Below are 22,414 nucleotides of genomic sequence, written 5' to 3'. Positions count from 1 at the left end.
TAATGTGTCTACATACATATTGGGGACATTTTAATCATTTATAAACCCAGATTTTCATAAAACAAATATTATGTTGCCTGTTTTAGATAATAGATAAATCTTAAATTTAATTTTGGCTAATCATCTATGTATGTTTCTAGGCAAAAAGAAAATAGAGTTTAAGGCAAAGACTCTGCCAGTATTTAGAGAGTGTTGGAAAAGTTACTTACTGGTCAAACCTCTTGACTAAATACTTGATATGACTCATGACAAAATGTGTAGGGTATTTTGTGGGACTTGCCTGGGTGTACAAATACCCACTAAAAATTACTTTACCTTTCCCTTAATCAGTTTGAAATACTGAATTTTAAACTTACTGTACAGCAGTGTGGTCCTTGTGATAAATAAGAAAATACTTTAGTATTCCTTGTCGTTGAGTCTCACTTAGCCATTATGATCTTCATAAAGATAATCAAACTGCCTTGTCAGACACCTGCACAGTAGTATCTCCCAGGTATTGCTGATGGTTGTTGCTTACGTTTAGCCCTTGCCTTTCTTCAAATTTTCAGTCATATCCTTATGTTTCCTTTCATGGCAGACATAATTACACTCCTTTGGACTTTCTAAATGTCTTTTTTCTATATGTCAGCCTACAGAGCTCTGGCTATTTTCTCAGAGCCAGAGGTTATTATTGTGCATCCCCTCTGCTGTATTTTTAATAAAGCTTTCAGATTTTCTTTTTTAAATGCACTAAAACATTTTTTCATGTTTATCATGGTTTTCCAGCTCTCTTGTCTGCCTGCAGTCTGTGCTGTCCAAGTTGCAGCATCTTCTCTTTTTTTTTACTCCATGAAGGCACGGGCTCTTTTTAATTTCTGTCCTTTCCTTTTTGTCTTGGCTTACATGGTCAATAGTCAGATGCACTAGCGAACATGAGAATTTTATTCCGTAGATACAGTGACATGCTGGCAGGCCATGGAGTAGCGCTATTAGGTACTGCTGTAGTCCCAGCTCTGTGTAGGTGGAGGGACTCTCAAGTTACTTCCCTGTTATCCTGGGGAGAGATGTAAATTTTTGCCTGCTTGTTATGGTCTAGTCCCCAGAATGCATGCTGTTTTGGCAGAGTGAAATCATTCCTAATTTCTCCTCAGCTAATGTATATTTTTGTGTTGAGAATCAAGTCATTTGATGCACATGAGGTGAACCAGACCAGGTATGAAGTTCCTTGGTGTGTCCAACCCTACCCTGTAAACCTACTTACCAGCCTTAGCACATGAATTTGTATGGATTCCCTTGTGTGAATTCTTACTGTGGCAGCTCCAAAACCCCTTTATGTGCATATCCAAGACTAAAAGACTTGATAGAGACATTAAAATTTGTAGTAAAGGTTTGAAATATATGGTATGAAGCATCAGTGTGTTGATGTTGCTAGGCTAGGCGCTGCATTTTTGAAAGGGATGTGTGAAATCTGCACACATTACCAGTGGTTATGGAGAACTGGGTGGGTAATGTTTTCTGAAAAAGCTTAATTGCAAAAATGTGTCTTGGAGGCTGAAACCAAGGCCTTTGCTCAGCTGAGATGGGAAGTTATATTGGGAAAGGAGTGAATAAATACTCACTCATGCCAAATCCTCAGCTGCTCTAATTCATAATGTAAAGTCCTTCATAAGTGATCATTTCTAAACAGTGGATCTCAGTGGCAATAGTAATTCAGGTTGGGAGTGAGAAGAGTGATGTTGATCAAACTATGCTAAAAAGGAGAAAGTTTATAAATGTTCTCAATTTGTGACAAAATTTTTACTCTGAAAACCAAAACATACTGATACTTATATTTGCAGGAGCATAATGTCCTTAAAAAATAAGTTGCAAAACCCTATACACTTAAACCAGACTCACTGAATCACTTTTCTGCAGATATTTTGAAGGAAAAACAATTAAGAGCAGACAGTGTATGCATACATGCTAAGTATTTGAAACATTCTCAACCATCGCCATATGACACTGATCCTGTCCCTCAGGTCAGGCTGTTCACTGTTCATTTCAATGTGAGGAATCTCCAGGCTAGTGAACCTGCTGGGGAAAAGCTGGTTTCCCTTCATTCCAGGATATACTGTGCTTCTATATGTGTTCAGTCAAAATTATGTGCAACAAACTTGGCACATGAATGTCTTTAGTATTAAGAAACAGAGCAGAATATATTTTTGATCTGCTTCTTTTGGAATCATACTTCTAATCACTTCAAGCAATCTTTCTAGTGTTTCAACTGCAAGCTTCATGTATGGCCCCACGTGTGCAGTGGCATTCTGCATTATTTATACCTAGCATTTTGAGGTATCATTTTAAATGAAAAGAATCAGTGTCACATGTGGGCTCCTTTATATAGCTGAAACAAAGAAAAAAAAAAAGAAAACAACCCTACATCATTTCCATACATTTATCCTACATGTACAGTTATGATCTAGGTTGTCACTGTTGTTGCTTAATGTATGAATAACAGCATGCATTTGCAACCTGCAATCAGGTTTTACTGCAGGAATAAGGCAAGGTCAAAGCAATATTTATGTTTAGACAGGATGCTAATAGTCTCCCCATCAGCAGATTATTATTAAATAATAGTAACAAATTAGCATTAAAATCTCTGCAAAACAAGATGTTCTAAAATCATAGTGGGTGGTCAGTGACCTGTGCAAAGAAAAGAAAATGTAATGCACTGCTTTGTAGTGCTCCCAGCCCCAGCTGCTATGGTGTCAATTATGTCACTGCAGCTTTTCAGAGGTGGAACCAGCATAACTAAAGAAAATAGCAAAACAAGAAAAAGAGAAGGGGAAAAAAAACCCACCCAAAACAAACCCACCTCAAAAACCACCTCTGGATGCAAGAAGTATGAGGGTTGCGAGAAGAGAATATTCTGCTCCAGCATTAAGTTTGAAGGGCTGTTCTCTTTAGCACAAGGGGAGCCAGCTTCCCTGCTGTGTTCTCTGAAGTGGCTCATTGCAGAGCAGTAATATTATATCTTAATAAGCATAACACTGTGAACCGAAGCATATTTTTAAGTCAGACACATGGGAGGGAAACATATCAGAGCCGAGCTGTGTTATTTTTAATGGAGCATGTGTTTGTCTTGTAAGTGTGTCAGAAGAAAAGGAACAGGTCTCGGGTTTCTTCTCACCATGTCTAATGTAGGATGGGCACTCCAACTGCCTCTCTAAGTGACATTAGTGGTCTTTGATATTACAAATTACATAGGATGGTCTGGACTACACTTGCACCTCACATTCTTTTCTGCTATTTGTGTACATCAGTGCTCATTTGAAGCTATTCTTAAGATGAAGCTCTTTAAAATCCACAAAGATTAAGATAGTTTTCCTTAGGAAAACAAGATTACAATGAGAGTCTCTGCCTTCTTCCCAGATTTAGACGAATATATGGTACAGATGATGGGGGTAGGGCTCTGCAGGAAAGTGTATTTCTTTTTACATTCAACTGGGATCTTGCAATGTGGAATTGATAGCTGCCATGTGTACCATACTGCAGCCCAGGCCACTCACCTCTCATTCATAAGATCAAAACGAATATTGGAGTAAAAATGCTTGCAATGAAATTCCAAAGGATATTTTAAATTTCAATTAGTATCAATAATGGTTTTTTTAATAAGTTGTGGGTCAAGATGTATCGTAAAACTGTTTTGCACAGTGCAAAGAAAATATATTCTTGTTCTGCCTTTGAGATATGACTGGATCTAGTCTTACATCCAGCAGCCAGCTGAGGCTGCTTGTCTATTATAGTCTCTTCCACCATTCCTAACAAATGAACAAATAACTAGATGCCCTGTGAAACATTTTAAATAGAACTGTCTCCTGGAAAAGCTGTTACTGACAGAGACAGGTTTGATTCAGATCAGGGGAACCTGCTTTAGGATAGAGAGGATCAATACAGGTCACTGGCTTTTTTTATTTCTGATTTTTTTTTAATTTTATTTTTTTAACTAAACAGAGGTAAGGATTATGGTGACTAAAGTAAAGCAAGAAACAAGCCATTTGTGAACTGAAGTGCATCCTTCTTATTAAACCTTATTGTGCTCTTAAAGCAGTAGCAGAAGCTGTTGCTATGAGCTCTATCATGCAAGAAGCTTTCAAAAAAGCATTTAAAAGTATATATTAGTTAGAAACCACTTTCTCAACAAATTCTGAAAGAGCTGAAAGTAGCTTTTGAAAAGGAACCAATACATTTCATAGCAGAGTAAATTAGCTGCTATTTTTTACTTTTGAAGTGTTTGATCAAAATCCAGTGCTGAGCACAAGTGTCTTAAATTAATTCTATTTAGAGTGCTTTTCTGTTGGTTACAACCTGGATCCTATAGTAGTAACTGCCCCCCTTTCCTGTTGTGTTCTTTGGCGTATGCCTGAGAATTGCGTGTCTCCAACACCAGCTGGAGGCACTGAGGCCACATTCTTATGTTTGGAAACAATGCATGAGCTTGTGTGAGCTGGACAGATCAAAACTAAGATTATTTTTATTTGTTCTGTTTAAATAGTGTCATCTACTCAGATTTTACTAAATAATGAAAATGCCAATTAGAAAGAATAGCCACTAAGACTGATCACTCCAGTGATGGAAAACTATAAAACAGAATTCGACAGGTCTTAGGAAGCAATGCTAGCATTATAACAACAGTATTCTTCTTAGCCTTTGGCTACAAAGTCCAGGAATTCAGCCTACTATATAATCAATCCTCTACAATCCACAAGCATTAAATTCATCATTAAAATGTTATTCTCCCTTTCCCAAACCTTCCATGTAACAAGCATCTCACTAAGATGAAAGGCATTTGTTATGGAGAACAGCCTTAAGGAAAGCAAAAAGAGCAAATCTGGAAAACATATTCCTATTTTTCTGGAAATGGGTAGTATTCATAAAACATTTAGTGAGTTCAAGGTCAACTTGTTCTCCTGTATGTTACTCATAACAGGCATTTGACAACTCACTGACAGTCAATCTAGCAGCTGAACTGAATATGTTGGGCCATCCAGTTTAAATAAAAGATAAATCTTCATTGTGGAACGACCACTACTAAAACAAGAACAGCAAAAGGCTTTTCCGTTTCTGAAATTTCAATTAAAAATCAATAAATACATTAACAAAAGAGAGGAAATAGCTCTAATTTTGGAAAAAGGGGGTTACTTGAGCAGGTGTATACATAAATGGTGAGAGATTGTAGTCCTTTACCGTGGGTTTTGTCTGCTCGTTTAAGTGAAACTTTGTAATCCTGAGCATTCCAGAGATTGCCACCCTCCCCTACCCCCAGCACACCATGTCTGATAAAACGATTGATGACCAATAAGACATTCAAATTTTTCAGTTACAATTAATCTGGACTTACCTTGTCTTTTCACTCCCTATGCAAGACCACCCTGAAGCTTTTTCCCTATATTGACTGTTTCTCAGTATGCTATGTCATTGAGTAATAGGTATCCCCTAGTTGCTCTTGTCTACTGAAAAATGAGATTACACTTATTGGACTGGAATAATGAAATTTTCATCTGATTTCAAAGCTGGTGAAAATAGCAGCTCAGGGAGACAGACATATATGTTTTGGAAATCCAAAATACCAAATTTTGTATCCATGCAAATTCTGAAGTTAGGTCCATTTGTAATTCAAGTACTTTTTCTTATTGTAGTTACTGTCACCATGAATCTTGAAGAAGTTGTCTGTCCATGCATGTCCTAAGTGATATGGATATACGTGTCATATACCCACCTTTTATAAAAGACGTCCTCCTAACCACATAAAAACCAGTCTTATATGGTGTATGTTGAAGACAGATGGTCCTAAAGAACCAGCTCATGCCTTCCCTCCACCACTTCCAAATTGCACAGCTATTTCTAACATAGTGAAAGTACATTGCATCACCAATAGCCTTCTCTGTTTCAGCAAGATATAAATTGAGTAACAACAAGCAATTGTTTTGTGGGTCGCTTCACGGATTAAAGATCAACTATAAATTGAGAGGAGTATCAAGTTCACAGTATACTTTGTTCCCTTTTGGAAACCACTACCTGATTTTGTTTTTAAAGCTGCCACAAGTTTTCAACAGGATTCTTACTCTACGACCTCCATATCTTTCATCAGGTAGCACCCACTGAATGACTACTGTAGATGTCAGTGTCAAATTCTTCTGCAGATATCCAGCTGGACTCTCTACAGGGATTTAGCTGGAAGGATTTGCTGGAGGAATGATATTACTAACAGTTCCACCTCTCCCACTCTGTAACTTTGAAATATCACCTATAAATATTTTGAATATGCTCATTATTTAAAATTTAAGATCTCTTTTCCAACTTTGTAATGTATTATAGAAATGGCTTTCTGCCTATAGTTATAATGTATGTCAGCAGTCCAGGAAGACAGCTGACAAGCACAGTGAATCAGTCTATATTTGGAAACATCTGCTGTTTTATTTCCATGATGCACAGTGACGTGCTATTCTAAGAGGAAGAACAAGTCTGGCACAGGAGACATTAGCTTCTGGTTATATAGTATGATACTGAAGTTGGGATTCCTCTACTCTAATTTCTCTTAATCAGCCTCTGGTGGTACTTCTCCATTGAATAAAGGATACCAAAATTGTTGCTTAATGGTCCTCTGACTGTCAGACTGTTTGCTGAGCAAATAACTCCCACCACTAGAGAGGCAGCGTTTCAGGTATCAACAATCAGCTTCCTTCATATCATTTTGTCATTCCTGAAAGAGAAGCATATAGAAAATGCAATTGTGACATGGAGGTGAAATTGAAATTGACTTGGGAGTGGCTTTGGTTTGAGGTGTCTCTAGATTCAAGATGAGGCAGTAAAGATCTAGGAGAAGATTTGCTTTACCATTCATTCTATAAAGCAGTCACACAAAAACCTCCGTAGTATCATCAAACTTATAAAAACCCAGATGCGTATTCAGGAGGATACCCATTGGTGAGTCAGGAAAATATTGCCAAATATTGTTCATGATAGTGCAGGGGAAATAGTGCTTTTAATTATCTGTAAAATAATTGGAGAAGAAAAAAGATGTGTGAATAATCTTAGCAATGTTGTATGGGTGGGGTAAGGCAAAATACTGTCTTTGGTGCTAGGGGTGGTTTGGACTCTGATTTTCAACTGCCCAAATTTTAAAGGTGTTTTCGTAAGTATTACCATGGTGGTCAACTGTCTATCACTTTTGAATAGACATGGACATTGAGCTAGCTACCTCTGTGGTCTTGCCCATCACCATTATGCCTATGGACTTTTGTTCCAGTGAAAAGGCAGGAGTTAAACCTTGCATAGGTTCAGAATCAGACCATGGCTTTTGTTTTTCTCAATGATTATCAATGGTAAATTTAAATTAGAGCTAGAAGAGAGCATGGGGGCTTAGGAGACCTGAGACGGCACATTTACAAAGTGTTGTTAATATGGTATTGTTTGAGGTTTGGATGTTTTCTGAGTGTGTCTGTCTTCAATCACACTGCTAAGTGTACTGACAGAAATTTTGGAGAATGTTGAAGAATTGTTATTTTGAGGAGCATTCACACAAAACTGTATTTAAAATTCCCTTGAGCAGTCAGTATGTAGAAACTTCACAATATATATATTGCTTCTAGAGCAACATAATTCTGTTGGCCAGTGATTCTTAGCTTTAGGAGGCTGCCCCAATTTAGACATCAATGGAGTTTTTGTTCAGCAAAGCTTAGGAGGAGTACATTCTGATCTGTTGGATTCAATTTGATTTGTCAAAATTCTGAATCTCTGCTCTCAAAACTGCAAAAAGTAAACTATCCATCAGCTAACCTGAAAGTAATACAGTAGTCTAATATAGCTCCAATATTTTGTCCTAAATGTTATGTCAAGGCTGTCTATCATTAATTCAGCTCTTATATAAAATATTCTTGTAAATAAAATACTGTACTTCATGGACAGATGAGCCACACAGTTATATTTTCACAATTATATTTTCAAAGAATAGCAATCTCACTGTTTACACCAGTAAAGAGTGAAAGAAACCCGAGGGTGAAAAATAAAACAGTACAAAGTTTTGTGAAATACATGGGCTTAGAATGAAAACTCATGAACACTTGGAACAGTTGGACTTTTAGCATGGCATACATCTTAATAATTTTAATGCTTTTTTCTAATGTATTAAACCAACTTTCAACAGATAAAAAGTGCCAAAAGAATCTTAATGCCAAAATACTTTAAAGTTTGTAAGAACTGTAAAATAAGTGCAGCGTGTAATGATGAAATGGGCTGTTCCAAAGGAATGCACTCCAAACCCAAGAGCTAGGGATGAAAAAAATAAAAAGATTTATTACTTAAATCTCATTTAAGATATACAAAAGAATCAATACCTTGAAAAAACAAAATCTATGAATTTGCCCTGAGGTGAAATGCTATGGTGATATGAAAAGCTTTTATTATGAGTCTGTAAAATCCTTGCATATCATAAAAGAATGTTTCGTGATCTTTTTTCTTTATAGGTTGTTTCATGCTTGCTTATGTTATTATTCAGAAACATTTTACATCTTCACCTTCTAAATAGGCTGAAGCAGCATTGTTCAGCTAGCCATAAAAGAAAGGAGTGACTGATTATACCAGTGATTTTTAAGAGGTGTTTTTGGTTTTGGAGTTATAAAAGTTATGTCCCAACAATTGCGATGTTGCCATCCCACACATGAATAAAATATGATTTAAGCATCTAGAAGTCCTGAGATTGGCTTCAAAGCCATGAGTTTGAAGTGAGTACATTTGGCATGTCTGGCCTTCCAGGTCTTGTGGTTTTAGAAGTCAATTCCTAATTTTTCCCCATAATCATGAATAGAGGTTTTTTAATATTTTTTTTTTTAAATGAGCACTGGATGATTTTACACAGCCATGTGACTCTAGAAGCTGATGCTTAAGTATGACAGAAGGAATTCAGATGCTACAATAACTAGTGGCCAGTGTATTGTTTGCTAATGCAGATTTTAAATGCCTCCCTGAGAGAAGGTTAAAAAGACCCAAAGTCTTTCTGCCAAGGCTTCTTTTGTTTCTTACAGAGATCAGCTGTATCAGAATGAAATCTTCCCCCAGGCCCTTTTTCTCTTGTTTTTCACAGCCAGATCCCTGTAACCATCAGCTCTGGCAGTTAAATTTCTTTTTCACATCTGTACGAGGAGCAGTGAAGCTGAAACCTCCTGGAGAACCTACCAAAGCTGTGCTGTCAGCTTGCAGAGTCATTCTGGTGGGGTTCTGCTGCTGGTCCTTCCACAGCTGGGGAAATGGAAATTGATCCTGGTTCCTGGACACCACTGCTGATACTGTCTTTTTATCAAGACTCGCTTGTTTCTCTAGATAAAATTGGCTCTATTGAGAGATTACAGTCTCCAAGGGCCTCATCAAACCTTCACGATGAACAGGATTGGTCTGGATTCAAGGGCAGCTGTCTTGCTTCCTCTCATTCAGATTACCCTGTGGCTCCCGTGTCTTGCAGCCAGTAGAGTCATAGCATCTGAGGTAGGCTTCAAGCTACATGTGGTTGCATATCTGAAAGTGATGTACATGCCTATGATCACAAAATATAGAGTATTTCTTCAGGGAACTGCACACTGTAATATTTGAGTGTATTCTAATCTGGCAATACAAATTTATGGTTAGAATAGGTCTATGACATCTGTTGGATTATCAACTTTGATTTGATAGTTAGTAAAGCCCTGTAAAAAAACTATAATGATGTGATGCTAGTGGGAGCTATGAAAGCTATATCAACTATATTAACCCAGTTGCCTCATGAGCCACAGTGCAAATAATCCCAGCACAGGATCGTTCCTCTGAAAGGAAATAATCAGTGTATCAATGAAAATACGTGGGCCAAATGTACTATTGTGTTCCAATCCCCCCTCCCCTTTCTTATTCCAAATAAGAACAGTATATTTTCTGATTTATGGTGTTGCTAGTTTTCTTCTCATGATCCATCACTTTACTCTTACCCTCTCCTACCCTTTCAGGGTGGCAGACAATATAATTTCATAAGATGTATTGCTGTGGGTATGATGCTGAGATGGGATTTTTGTTTTTTCATTCTTTTGGTAAGGGAAGCTGAACGGACTCATGTAGATAGATGAGTGAAGTGAAGTAGAATATTACTGAATAATCTTCAACCTTGAATAAGGAAAATGAGATACGGGGTGCCTAATGTTTCATTGATATCCATGAAAATAGACATGAAAATATCTAAGCCTCTCTTGGGAAGAAAATTACGGGGACCACATGCTAACCCATGGGTTCTGTGAGAAGAATGGCCTTGACAACCAGTGGAATAACAGGGATCCCGTGCACCTCTCCTTGTGTGACCCTAGGGAAGAGGCTGTGTCTAGCTTATGAAGGAGAATCAAAGCGTGTTTGGTGACTTCTCAATGCAATGCCTTCCTCTTATTTCTGTGCAGAAGCTAATACTGACTTAAAAGGAAAGTTTTGTGTAAAATGGATAAAATACAACTGCATGTTTCTTAATTTCTGTAGTAATTTCATGATTATGTTTCTAAAAGAAAGGATGCATTTTTGTTTTCATAATTAACAGGAAATATATGTTATACATTAAATGTGACACAAGAGAGATGAATTATGCAGTAAACTCTGTGTGCTGATCAGCACAAAGCCCAAGGCACATTCAGCAGAGTTTCTATGAAGATCTGTAATGAGTTTCAAGTACATAATTTCCTGATGGAGGGTAAGAAAACATCCATCAATGCTAATTTTCCCACAGTTTTTAGCTTTTTATGAATACTTTACAGCTTGCAAAAAAGATGAATTTCTAAAGTGCAACTTGAGGAAACTCTTTTAGTAATTAAAGAGTATTCCTAGCCAAAACTAATGAGATCTGAACCTTAAACACGGGGATGTTTCAAAGTCAACAGCCCCAGCCTCTAATTTCTTCCAAAAATGTTAAAGTAATTCCCCAAATCTGGACACAAATATCTTGCTGAACTCTAAACCAGAGTTGTCATTGTGCCTTCAGAAAGGCAGAATTTAAGTGTTAGGCTCATTTGTGATTTGGTAGTATTTTTACACAGCATTAGAGATTAAATGGTCTAAAAAAGCAAACTCAAATGATATTGGAGCTTCTGAATACCAAGCTTGAGCTCTCTGTGAAGCTATGCTGACTTTGCAGTGGAGCATATGATCATATATACTGGTTTATTCTTCTCTAAGGCTTCTGTCAAGCTGTTGCAACAAAGACATCTTGATGTTTTAGGAGTGCGAAAGTGGATTTCAGATACTGGCAGGGAGGCAGTGGCAACTTTTCTCATTAGGCAGTTGTCCATTTTATTTTGAGATCTATTTGATCCATTTCAGGCTGCAAAGTATTATTTTTGCTAGTGTGTGTTGCTTATTTAATGAGGAAACGCTATATTGCATGTTTATATAATTTCTATATGTATTTTTATATAATGTATATTTACACATTTATATAATTTACATTTATTTACATATATTAATATATATTAAATGTGTAGTGTAAATATAAACATAAATATATTAAATATAAATATTAGACCTGTTATAACAAGGTAATTGACTCCTTAAAATTCTAGTGATTTTGGAGAATTTAGAGGCTGTCAAGCCAAGAGTTGTAAAGATCTTTCAAAGACAAATGTTAAATCAGTGTGTGTGGAGGGTAAAACTCCCACGCTGGAAGAATCAGGGTATTATTTATTATTTAACTATATCTGTCTCCTGCTTATGTCCCTCAGTTATGTTAAATGAAACCTCTCCCAGAGGAAATCACTACTCTTATTCAGCCACAATTTAAGATACTTCTTTAAAGGTAGAATTTAAAATTAATGTTCAGGTTTCTTAACACAAATTTATTTCCAGCACCTCTTACTTGAATCAAAAGGCTTTTTTATATCTATAAATCATATTTGATTTGATGAATTACAGAATTAAAATCCATGACTTACTGAATGGTCTGCAAGTTTGAGATTCAACAGCAACAAAAAAGTAACTTCATATATGTTGAATATATGTGAATAAATTGAAAATTATAGAACTTAAGGACACTTGAATTCTGCAAGACAATCCTCACTCTTCAATTATGGTTCAGTTCCAAGGCAGAGCTAGTTTCAACCATGTCAGTTTTTGTCTGTATTTGCAGACATTCAGGAACAGGGTTTTGTTCGCAGAAGTGTTTTAAGACTGTGCCTTGTATAAGTACAGGCATGAGTAACAATACTGCAGAGACACCATATATCTTTCTCTTTTAAACTTTTCAGCTATTCAGACACAGACTCAGTTCCATGGGACTGGGTAACCAAGTTAGGAAAAGTAAATAATCAACTCCATATTACTTTGGATTTCTATGAAGAGATTATATCCTGATTTTTTTTTTCACCCCATCTACCCAGTGTTCAATATGGATATGCAGAGAAAATAGGATAGGATGTTTCATGCTTTGCTATTGGGAAGAAAGGTGAATTTATTCTTGATTAAGGTAGGCAAAAGTAAGTTGTTGAGCTCTGGTGATAAGAAAAGTATTATTTTGTGATACAATAAAGAATAGGAATATAACACGAAATATTATTCGCTTATCTTTGATGAAAGCAAAATTTCTGTAGCCTGATACTACATTCATTTCCCTGTTCAGTATTTGGTATGTCAAGTGTTCATACTGGATCTTAAAAGGTGCTCAAAAGCTCAAGAGTATATCAATATTTGCAGCATAAAACTGTTTTCTCTTTGATCATTCAAGCTTTCCATCACTCTAGGTGGTCCTAACTAATAAGGCACTGTGATCTTCTTCACTACTTGATTCCAGTAGCCATGCAACAGACCACATGCAATTAGTGCTTGCCATTATTGTTTTAGTCAAATACCAGCACTTACCTACAAATTTATGATCCTGTTAGTGAATCAGTTCCTTTTAACTACATATTTATAAATCATGTCATATATGGGGACCAAAATTTCTCTTTTAAGAATTTAAACATTCTGTGTCTTTTTCTTTAGGATCTGTTTCCCTTCAAGGCAAAAACCTGTGTGAATATTTAAATATATTTAATACCGAGCTGGAGTGCTGCTCTGATGTTCCATAAAAGCGTGTGCTAAGAAAACCGGAAATCTTCCTTCTTCTCACAGTTTCTGTATGAAGTCGTATAAGCATCTAGTTTATCAGTTTGACATGCCTTTGCAATGCCCATACAGTCAGCATTAAATTGCATATACCTGCTTCAGCAGCCCTTGTCTGCCTAGTTATGGATGTTGGGCACTAACAGCCCTACTCACTTTATTGTATTTTATTGAGAAAGCTGAAAAACGTATATGCAGAAAAGGAATTGGCATCCTCAGAATTAAATACCTAGTTCTGGTTGTTTTTCCCAGGCAGCTATTTGTAATTATCTTTGAATCTTTGAACAAAGATGATTGCACAGAGGACACAGGTTAAGGTGTCCTGTCCTAATTAAGGGGAATTGCGGCCATAGCATAACAGTCACAGTGAGCAGATGTCCAGGTGTAGAACAGAGAGAGATGTATATTTTATTTCAATATTAGAGTCTAATGATAAATGAAGAAGGGTTAATGAAAAAATTTGCATGGTGACAGTTTGTTCTGAAAGGAGCTTCAACCAACCTCAGCCAGGAAGACCCCTCACAAATGTCCTGTATTTGAAAAAGATCTGCTGATTTTGAGATTACTGAGAATGAAGTTGCAAGGGAAAACTAAGGAACGACTTACAGGTACAAACCTGATCTCTATAGAAACCTTAGGCCCTCTCTTATTTTGATTATAGTTTGATTTGATTTGCTGGTCTCACAATCTTGAAAGGGTGTGCTTGTGATGGGATCGTGGTAAGGTATATAAGTTCAAGAAAGCCCTTTTGATGCACAAACAATTCCTGCCTCTGAGTTTTTTGACAGTAACCCCTTGTCCCCAAATTTTATGTAGGCAGCAATTTGTGTCATGGTCTCTCCAGTACATATGTAATTTGCGATTTAGAGGTACAGGATAGTCATTGGTTCCTGCTGTAGTGGCTATTTTAACCTTACTCCCAGACCAGTTACTTGACTGGGATACTTGATTAGGCTGGATTATTTTACAGTAAGACTTTCTGGTGCTCTGAATGTCCCATGCACAGCCCCAGTAATCTGAAGCACTGAGCACAAATTTTCAGCCCTACTCAGCTGAAGAAAAAAAAAAAAGAATTAAAATTTAACCTTTATCATTTCATTGCCATACAGTCCCTTAATTCCACGTAGTCCTTAGACTTAGGGTTAAAAAACTCTGGTAGTTAAATGCGAGTGGAACATACAGATTTGAGATTTTATTTTCATCCATTTTAACATACAGGTGTATATTCTAAATAATTCTGAAAGAAATTGTTTAATTAAACTCAAAAGAGGGGAGATGTCTGCCCCAAGAGAGGAATGACATGATGGATTTGCTCTGAACTGCCTGGGATCATTTAAAACCAATGAATTAAAAATCAGATAGTCAGTGAGGGCTATAATTTACACTACAGATGTGGTAAAGCCTTTTGTGTTCATACTTACAGAGAAAGCATTAAACTACAGTGATTTTTAATTTTTTTTTTTTCTTCCCACCAGGGAGAAATGTGAAACTCAATTTTAACCCCAATTGGCAAGGTGCTAATTTGTCTGACAAGTTGTTGGAATCTCAGCATGTTTGAGGTATCCTTGATGTATCAACACCTTCATGCTGAATGAAGGATGCCTTTAATGTGTAAATGTTTAGTACGTATCCTATATCTCATTAGCCAAGAACAATACAAACCACACACAGGCAAGAAGGGTCAGAAGCAAGCTCCAGTCAGAGAAAAATCTTTTATGTTCTAATTAAATGAGCAAACATTTGCAGTACATCTCATTTGCAAATAGTTTATCAAAAATTGCACTTGAAAGTTGCAGCTGAATTTCTGTCCTAAAGGCCTCATGAATCTAATATCAAATGGGCACCCTGAACTCTAGTGCCATGTTGAAGTACTGATACCTTATTAGTGCATGCAATATCACCAAATATTAAGAATAGTGGAAGAAAAACAGTTGTTAAATCCTCCCACAGTTCCAAACTCTAGTCTAAGTTATAAGGTAACTTAAAAATTATGTTTATATGTAACTTAAAAAATTTAACTGTCTGACTCGTATGTTAAAATGAAAACATTTCTAGGGCAAATTAAACCATTTTCTAGGGAAATACCATCTCCATTTGAATGAAAGGTAGAAGAATCTGGAGTTTGATTTCATGCTGTAAGTATACCAACACCAAAAGGAAGCCAAGCCAGTGAAAACCAGGTTCTTTGTTCTAGCTGTTCCCATTACCCTTCCTATCTCCACTGCCCTTCAGCAGTCAAATAGCAGTGGCAAGCTGCTCAGGAACCCCCAGACCTCACTTGGGCACTTCTGTCTGCTGTCACTATTCTCCCTTGCTGGCGAAGCCTCAACAGGGCTGGTGGGCTTGTTACTAACTCCCTTACGCATTCCACTCTGGCTCTGGTTTAGGTGGTGCCTCTTGCTCTGTCTAGACTGAAGCATAAGGTGAGCATAGGCTCATGGGGAGGACCATGGAACTTCTGCTCCATTTGGAACCCCTTTAGGGGAATGCCTGTCTCATGCAGCCCTTGCTGTGGTCCTCACCAGCGTGCCCTTCTCTGCAAGGCCATGTGGGCCACTGGTGTGCTGCAGACCTCTGGCTAGCTACGTTTCAATGCTGCATAGAAGAGGTCCGAGGACCTCTTTTTATTACTATTTATCTACAGTACGCAAAATCAGCTTAATATAATTTGTCAGTTCAGTTGCAATTGCTCCCTCATAGAAAGTTAGGGTTGGAAAGGACCTCAAGATCATCAAGTTCCAACCCCCTTGACATGGGCAGGGATGCCTCACACTAAACCATATCACCCAAGGCCTCGTCCAACCTGGTCTTGAACACTGCCAGGGATGGAGCATTCACAGCCTCCTTGGGCAACCCATTCCAGTGCCTCACCAGCCTAACAGGAAAGAACTTCCTCCTTATATCCAATCTAAACTTCCCCTGTTTAAGTTTTAACCCGTTACCCCTGTTTAAGTTTTAACCCTGTCACTCCAGTCCCTAATGAAGAGTCCCTCCCCAGCATCCCTATAGGCCCCCTTCAGATACTGGAAGGCTGCTATGAGGTCTCCACGCAGCCTTCTCTTCTCCAGGCTGAACAGCCCCAACTTTCTCAGCCTGTCTTCATACGGGAGGTCCTGATCAGTCCCCTGATCATCCTCGTGGCCCTTCTCTGGACATGTGTATGGGTTTATTCCTTCTGCCTTTCTTTTCCAGAGGTTGATCCCTTTGAACTGCTGAAACCTGATGGCTCGCAATCAATAGTCTGTAAAAACAATAAGATCAACAGTGGAAAGATTCAGATTTTCTGCCTATAAATTAAGATTGCTGGGCCACTGTGATGAGTCTGACTTAAACTTATTGCTTGATAGAGGAGCAGGGTGAGAGGAAAGAGACTAAAAATACCTGGAGACAATGTGGAGCTGTTAGTACAGTATTGATCCACTTCATATAGATAGCTGAGGGAAATATGGATGTGTAAACTTATAATAGATATGACTGACAGATGTCATTTTCTGCTTAAATGCTAAATCACTGATAGACCCTGTGACTAGAATTCTAAGACCCATATATGCTATATTGAAACTTTGCAATATGATCAGGAATACTTGCCTGGTCATAAGATCAGTTTTTCCAATGAAGGTGAAACAGAAGTCTAGTTTTTGGTTTTCTGTTTTTAATTTTTTTTTTTTTCTTGGGGTGTGTGTCTTTTTTGAATACCGGTAAGATCGTATTTAGTTGTTGTGGGCAAATAGGAATATGCAAGACTTGAGCAGAAGTGCTGTAGTGTGACATGCTTTGATATGAATGCAAGTGTAGAAACGATTCCCAAGATGAATTTGCCTAATATGTGAGTAAGGCTGGGATAACTACCACATTGATGGAGTAGCAGCAAGAGCATGGAGTCAGTGGGTGAGTGGCAGACCTGTGTGTATAGGGTTATATGGGGCTGCCTCATGGCACTGCCTCAGCCTGTTGGTTAGAAGGCAGGGTGTCATAGCCAAGAACTTGTATTAAGCACTTAGCTCTTACAAAAAAGAAAAGAAAGCAAGTTCTTTTTCATTAAAGGATTGAAGATTCTTTTATGGCTTCAGGCTATCTCATGAACAGTTTGTCCAATAAGTTACTGCTAAAGTGATTACAGAAGTGTTGTGGCAAGTATTCCAAGTTCACAAGTTAAACCCTAAGTGAACTGACCGCAGCAGCTGGGTAACCTGTTTCTGTACTTGAATTAGCCAGTCAGGCACAGATTAGTTAGCTGTGTAAATACTCATGATCATGAAGTTGTAGGCTTTACATAAGTTCACCATCTCAAATTCATGTTCCTACTACTAAGACAGTTTATTAAGTACTGTTAAACATTTCCCTTTTACTACTGTCTGGAACTCAAATCAGAAAAGCTACAAGAATTATTTAGGTCTTACAATGTTCAATTTCTTTCTGAAAATTAAATTAGCTGGCATCAATTTGAAGAAAATGAGGTTTTCCTCATCAAGATGGGACTGAAACAGGTAATTGGAAGAAGCACAATAAGGAAAGAAAGAAAAGCCAGGCAGATAGAGCAGGTATGTGACCATACTTTTCATGGACATTTTGACTTTCTTCTTATGTTCATTTACTTTGTCATACAGCTTCATGACATACAGTTTCATGTCACAGTAGCAATAATCTTAACAGGAGACAAAATTGTCTGTAACCTAATACAACAGAGACAAGTATTTATATATTTAACTTCAATTTTGGTGCTTGTGCTGAAATCAGTGGGAGTTAGAGGAACTTAAATATGCTTACAGATGTTGTGACAGCTCTATTCAAGCACAGGTTTTCAAATCCACAGATAGAGTTATGGTTTTGTTAGGGTAATGATCATAGAGCATTTGTCTATTCCTAATTGATACAAGTAAATATTAATTTCCAATCTGAATCCAGCCTTCAAATACCTAGACATTTATTGTTGCTGATGTTGAAAATGCTGCTGCTGAGAGCTGGATGAGCTTTCTAGCTGCTCTAAGGAAACCTCTCAGAGCTGTTTCCTCTGCCAGGTTCCTGGCAACCTCTTTGCGTACATTGGGATGTCTGCATGGCACTGGGCCCACTGTACTGCTGAGATTCTGAGCAAAACAGCAGTAGCCATAGGTTTGTCTCTAGGTATATTTACTTGGCTCCTTGCTCTTGCCAGCTGGCAGACACTGGAATACAAAACTGTTCTTCCTCTCTAGACTCCTTCCTTTCATGTCATATAAGGGCATGCATATATTTAACATATAAAATCATAGTCTGTCAGCTTTGATACTACTATTCTCTTTTCCCAGATTAAAAAAAAAGCTTATTTATGGTTAACTAAAGCTTCAGCTGATTTAGAGCACTGCAATTCATTGACTCAGCAGCAGTGTCAAGCATATGGCCACTTCTAGTTTTTTCTCCACAAAAGTTTGCAGGGCACGAGTCATTTTCAAGGCTTGTGTCTATCTAAGGCATTTGAAGGTCAAACCCAAGTGGTCTGTGGTCATACTCTGAAATCAAGTTCTTCCAAAACTGGTATCTCCTGATAAGGAAACAATATGCTGGATGCAGAGATAACAGATTTCTGACTGAGAGGCCTACTTCTCTAGGGTTTGCCCATGGGAGTAAGCATGGTGACCTTTGCACTCCTGGATAGTGGGTCCCAGCCACAACCTTTTTTACCAAAGAAATCACAATCAACCAAAAAAGAACCCCAAACTTCCTCTCAACATAAAATAAGGTATCCCAGCAAATCAGGCAGAGCCAAAAAAATGTTGAACAGATCCTTATAAACTGAATTCAGTTCAAACTAAAACTTCATGTGTATTAACAGTACTCAAAGTATGGGCTTTTGTTTTTTTTTTTTTCTAAGGGAAAAACCTGAACAGAGCTTAGGAGGTAAACCAGAACTTGACAGCTGGGTACTGGTGCAAGATTTGTACTAGGTGTTAGCTCTTCCTTAGGCACCCAAATGAAATAAGAGACAGCTAAAGGCTTCTACCACCCAGAGCTCCTCATGATGTTTATGGACACACTTTGAAATCTCTAAAATGTTGCCAATGGGTTTTGAAACCCAAATGGGACCTGGGCAACACAGCCTGAGAGTTGTGTACAGCTCCTGTTTTGTGCTGGTGCCCCCCAGCACAGAGGATCCACTCTGGTTTCTCAGGGACAGCATTTGGTTGTTAAATTTATTCCCCATGGGGCTTTCCCCTCTTTTCCAGTCTACTTCAAAAATGACAGGCAGAACCAAAATCCCATTGGATTAAAAGAAAGTGAAAAAGAGAGATGGAACTCTAAGCAAACAAACCAAAACAGTTTGAAATTTTTACTTCAAAAACACCGCAGTATTTTACCAGCAGTATTTTAGCAAGGACTGAATTCATTAGCACTGCCTTATTCATGCTGCTATCATTAAGAGTTCTACTGTTCAAAGACATTTTAAAGAGGCACTCTTTTACTGCTTTGAAATATCTCTGCCCAGGAGTGAATCTTTGCATTCATTTTCAAAATAATCAGTCTTCCACGTGGAAGCTGTGTGAGTTTATGTAAAACCATCAGTCTTAAAAGACAAATAAAAAATAACAGGCTTCCTTATTCTACCCACTTTCCTTTTCACCATCTCCTTCCACATTTCCTTTTCTTGTTTGTTATCCAGTAGCAGGTACTACAGTCATGTGGTGGGGTAACACGTGCATGCGTGCACTTGTGCACACTAAAGTGTGTCAAGGCTCAAAAAATGAAGACTAGAACCTCTCAAATAATTTCTTGTTTCTTCTTCCTTCCTTTTCCTTTTCCCTTTCCTTTATATGTTCTCTGCTAGCATTTTGTAACGCTGTTAATTGCTGTGATACTGTGAATCCATGGTTAACTGTGATCCTAAACTGTTATCATTTCCAGTGCATCTTGATGCTGAGCAGTGGTGAGGTGTTTTTGTGGTGCCAGAGGCAAAGGTAGAAGCCTGTGACCTCTGTTAAGTTACTCTTAAGTCATTCTGACCCATTTAGGTCCAACATTAGGTTGTTGTTATAGTTTATTCTTTCTATGGCAACTGAGCTCTAATTGAGAACATGAAAAATGTGCTGGATGTGGGAGATAGAGTAAAAAGCATGCTTTTGTTCTGAAACTGGGAATCCCGGCAGCGCAGACTGCTGCAGAAACACGACTTGAGCTTAGCCACCTCAGTGCCTCTGACAGGCACTGAAGTCAGCTACTTAGTTTAGTAGTGTGAACGGACAGGAAGTCAGAAACCTGAATGCAATGTCGGCAGCGAAGTTAACATCACTTCCTTGATAAACACTGTGTACACTGACAAGCTGACAAACACATCCATCTCATTAGGGCAATCCTGCCCTACGTGTTTCTGTAGCTGTCAGATATGCTATTGTACAGTTGTGGTCCTTATGCTGAAGCAGGCTGCAAAATTATTGAAGTACTTTCTCAGGATTAAAATAAAGCACAGAGATACAATGAATGTGGAATTCCTAAATGTGGACGGAGATGTCAGCACGGCCGACGCAGCGGATTTTGCAGGCTCCTGCTTCTGGATGTGGTGATAAGAAGACGACCTTTTGGTAAGTAGCCATACACATGGGTGGCAAAGGCTCAAGTCAAAAGATTTTCTGATTTTTTTCAGGGTGATTGTGTGATAGCAGGTAATGTTTTCAACTGAAGATAATAAATAGCAAGTTCTGAGGGAAGGGTTTCCCTTTGCTGGTAGACCAAGGGAACCAAGGAGCAGGTCTGTTACTGTTCATTGCGCGAGTTTCGGAGGCTATGGGACTTCATAGCAGGGGGGAGAAGGGGGAGGTTTGGTGGAAGCGGACTACAACTCCTCCTGGCTCCGGTCTCGACGCCGGCACGGGCGCTGCTGGCGCGGGAGGGCCCGGGGGGTGCTGCCATGACAGCGCCGCGCCGCCACCTAGCGGCCGCCTGCGAGGAGCAGCGGGGCCGGGTCGAGTCGGGCTGACCTGCCGGGCGCTGGGACCCGTACCTGGGCTGTGTGTTTGCTCCTGCACAGATGAGGGAGCACAGTTGTGAATACAGCATCTGTGATGCGTACAGGTGAGGCCAGGTGGCTTTTAAGAGTGACTTTTTAACTGGAAAAGCCCACTGCTCTCTGTCACCTCTTTTCCATCAGCTGGTTTTCCCTTTAATATCTGTATTTGATGTAAAACTCTGTTGTTTTTTTTTTTCCATCCGGAATGCCCAATCAAGTCCTCTGTCTGGGATATCTTGATTAACTGCACAATTCGAGGAACAGGATTGGGCCCCAAGGTAAAAAACAAGTAAACAAAAACTATCCAAAACTGTTGCTCAACTGTTGCTCATTTTCATTTTACCTGCATTTCCTCAGTCACATTGTTTATGTTATTAAGGCCTTGATACTCTGTCACACAGAAAGACAAAATTAAAAGCATTATCTTTTAATACCTTATCACTCACCTGTCTTGTATCAGCCTGCTAAAGATACTGGCAGAGGGAGAGAGTATGCATTTCTAAGGACAAGCTCTATAACTTCAAGACTATAGTTTCCTGAAATATATAGAGCTGATCTATAGAAAAGTAAAATAACAAGTAAACTACACTGTGTCTCAGTTAAAGTGCTGCTGTCAGTCAGTGTAATTCCCACTAGCTAACAATAAAATTGTTTTGACATGCAATCTTGTGCACACTTCAATAATAGTTACCTAACAGGGATTTTCACCCATGAAAACATCTTTTTTTTCCACTCACTTAGTATCATGAAAATTTTGCTGTGATACAAGTCCTGTTGTAAAGGGCACCCTGTCAATGACAGCATTACCAGAGCCACCCTGTAAATTGCACTGTAAAGAACAGTCATGTACAGTACATCTGTTATATTTCATAATAAACCCTATCTTATCGCCAGGGACAGATGCTTCAGTTTCTTACAAAAAAATACTGTCAGACCAGATCTGCAGTGCTTGTAATTGGAAATTTAGGGTCTCCCAGTTGTCTTTGCCTACTTGAGCTGCAGTCAGGCTCCAGCCTGAGCAGAGGTGGAGACTTACTTTGGGTAATTACAGAGCTAAAGAGTGCCCAGCTTGCGCTTACTCCCACAAACATTAACAGCATCCAGCACAAGCAGGATCTGATGCAGTGATTACAAGACAACTCCTCTGTTCCCAGCTCCCGAATGCAGCTGAGACTGCAGCAGCCTCTGCAGCCACTCCAGCTGTGTTTGCAAAACAGCTGGACTAAGCACAGGAGTCTGCTGATCCCGGCTCTCCACCACGCTCCTGCTTTGAAAAGTCATGCAGGGATGTGGTTTTGCTTCCAAGTGGAAGAGATCTGTAAATGA

The 22,414-nt window shown here is 38.5% G+C and overlaps 2 long non-coding RNA genes across 2 annotated transcripts in view; one reads left to right on the top strand and one right to left on the bottom strand.

Annotated features, from left to right (window-relative positions):
• The first annotated feature begins 12,398 nt into the window (after positions 1-12,398).
• LOC134160967 (uncharacterized) lies at positions 12,399-16,785 on the top strand. The gene is made up of 3 exons (XR_009963761.1): positions 12,399-12,475; positions 13,585-13,718; positions 16,303-16,785. It is a non-coding gene; the product is annotated as an uncharacterized LOC134160967 (long non-coding RNA).
• Positions 16,275-22,414, bottom strand: part of LOC134160966 (uncharacterized) — a 33,957-nt gene continuing 27,817 nt past the window's right edge. Inside the window, exon 6 of the long non-coding RNA XR_009963760.1 lies at positions 16,275-16,351. This is a non-coding gene — a long non-coding RNA (uncharacterized LOC134160966). The remainder of the gene's footprint in view (positions 16,352-22,414) is intronic.

Source organism: Pezoporus occidentalis, unplaced genomic scaffold (genome assembly GCF_034315485.1).
Source record: "Pezoporus occidentalis ecotype Australia unplaced genomic scaffold, CSIRO_AGI_Poc_V1 ctg167, whole genome shotgun sequence".
Lineage (NCBI taxonomy): Eukaryota > Metazoa > Chordata > Aves > Psittaciformes > Psittacidae > Pezoporus > Pezoporus occidentalis.
The sequence above is the reverse complement of the archived record's forward strand: the minus strand, read 5'-3'. Positions and strand labels throughout refer to the sequence as shown.